This window comes from Salvelinus sp. IW2-2015, linkage group LG14, assembly GCF_002910315.2.
Source record: "Salvelinus sp. IW2-2015 linkage group LG14, ASM291031v2, whole genome shotgun sequence".
In the NCBI taxonomy this organism is placed as follows: domain Eukaryota; kingdom Metazoa; phylum Chordata; class Actinopteri; order Salmoniformes; family Salmonidae; genus Salvelinus; species Salvelinus sp. IW2-2015.
In genome coordinates, this window is record NC_036854.1 from 3,740,381 (window position 1) to 3,742,827 (window position 2,447).

General features: G+C 42.3%; 1 pseudogene; it reads left to right on the forward strand.

The window, feature by feature from the left end:
• Positions 1 to 2,447, forward strand: part of LOC111972886 (kinesin-like protein KIF13B) — an 86,943-nt pseudogene that overhangs the window by 8,196 nt on the left and 76,300 nt on the right.

Genomic DNA, 2,447 nt, shown 5'->3' on the forward strand with positions numbered 1-2,447 from the left:
TCATATTCTAATGCAATTCAATTGAAATGTAATGTGTGTTTCTGTCTGTGTGTGTGTGTGTCTCCGTCTGTGTGTGTGTGTGTCCGTCTGTGTGTGTGTTTGTGTTTCTGTCTGTGGTGTGTCAGGTCAAGACGTTGTGTTCCAGTGCCTTGGAGAGAGTCTTCTGGACAATGCCTTCTTGGGCTATAACGCCTGTATCTTTGCCTATGGACAGACAGGTTGGTACCAGACGAGTGACCCAGACAGATAGACAGACAGACAGGTTGGTATCAGACTAGTGACCCAGACAGACAGACAGACAGGGTGGTACCAGACGAGTGACCCAGACAGATAGACAGACAGACAGACAGGTTGGTACCAGACTAGTGACCCAGACAGACAGACAGACAGGGTGGTACCAGACTAGTGACCCAGACAGACAGACAGGTTGGTACCAGACTAGTGACCAGGCATTCAATAACACACACGGTGACTCAGTTTAAACACACTTGTAATCCAAATATTTATTTGTTACCTCAAACAAAAACAAAACCTTTTTTTTGGCCCTGTGACTAAATTGGCAGTGCCTCACCTGTTTAGATTTGATTGGCTGAGTCTTAGTGATCCAGTGATTTGATTGGCTGAGCCTTACTGATCCAGTGATTTGATTGGCTGAGCCCTCCTGATCCTCTGATTTGGATTGGCTGTGTGCCCCCTTTCCCTAGGCTCAGGGAAGTCGTACACCATGATGGGTTCGTCAGAGCAGCCGGGTCTGATCCCGCGGCTGTGCAGCTCTCTGTTTGACCGGACCCTACTGGAGCAGAGGGAGGGAGAGAGCTTCACTGTAGAGGTCTCCTTTATGGAGATCTACAACGAGAAGGTTCGSGARCTACTGGACCCTAAAGGGTGAGGAGAACAGGAACTCKATTTTTTGGGGGGGTGAACAAATGTTTTATTACCAGTTAATGACAGATAAACAAGAAACCAATCATATGTTTTAGTATGTGGACATACTGTACATGTAGACTCATATCAGTACATAGAGAATGACCTCTCACATAATGATGAAAACGAATTCTTTTCTTATTGTCCAAACAATCAAGTGAAATCCAAAGTTAAAAGTTTCTATAAACTCTTCCCGTCTGCCTCAAAGCTCAGGCCTGCAGAAAACAAAAGGTGCCTAGTGATGTGCCGTTGGTAGTTAAGGAAACCTCTTGTCGAGACTTGTAACATCTCAGACAATTGCTCTATTGCACTCAGTTCACGTGCGGCAGTTTAAGACTTACTAAATTGTCTTTATTTGGGCGCCTAGCGTTTCAGATGTGCTGTCTCAGTTCTGTGTGTAGCCTCTATAATTGGTACTATTCTCTTTTGCGAGTAATGTTACCAAATTGTTTAAGAATCTTCTAGAATTTGTTCTTTATTTTGAACCTCTGATTGTTCAGAGTTGTCTCATTGGTTTTTAAGTCTTCATAGAATTGTCCCTTTATCTTGACCTCTATTGGCCGCAATGGGTTGGTCTCATTGTTTAAGTCTTCCTAGAATTTGTCTTTATCTTGAAACCTCTATTGGTCCAGGTTGGTCTGCATTGGTAGTGATGTTCTTTTGTGCAAGAGAGGAGCTGTGTCGCTTGCTAATAACCAATACACACTACAGCACATTCAGAAAGAATTCACGACCCCTGAGACTTCCCACATTTTGCTTTTAAGGCTGTAAGCTGAATTTAAATGGATCAATCTTGAGTCAATAATTATTCAACCCCTTTTGTTTTATGGACAAAGCCTACAATAGAGTCAGGAAGTCAAACATTTTTCAAGCAAGACAAATTGTTAACAAGTCACAGAATGAGTTGCAAAGTGCAGTAATTAGTGTTTAACAGCGATTTTATGAAAATGACTGTCTCATGCTCCTGTACCCCCACACCGCAAACACAACCTTATGTAAGTCACCTCAGTTGAGCTGTGAATTTGTCAAGCACAATTCAAGCCACAAAAGATACCCAAGGAAGTTTTCCATTCCTCGCAAAGAGGGCACCTTAAGTATTTATTATGGATCCTGGGTTTTAATGCAGTTCTACTCAATTTTAAAACATTACAATACATTGACAGATTTCACAACACACTGTGGCTCCTCAAAGGCCCCTAACTCCAACCACTACCACATATCTACAGTGACTAAATCCATGTCAGTAGTGTATAAGTGGTGTTAGTAATCCGTCGTGTGTGTATAGTGTGATCGTTATCGTGTGTGTGTGTGTGTGGTGATGGTTGCTGTCTATTGTAGGGGTAAAAAAGAATATTCGCCTTTAGTCATGGTGAAGTTATTAATTCCACTTTGGATGTGTCATTCAAACACCCCAGTGACGTTTAGAAACAGAGGTGAATGGCTGTACAGGCAGAAAACGTTAGGCTGGATCAACTTACATTGTATAGTTACTCCAACAACACTAAACCTAAATGAACAGGAGG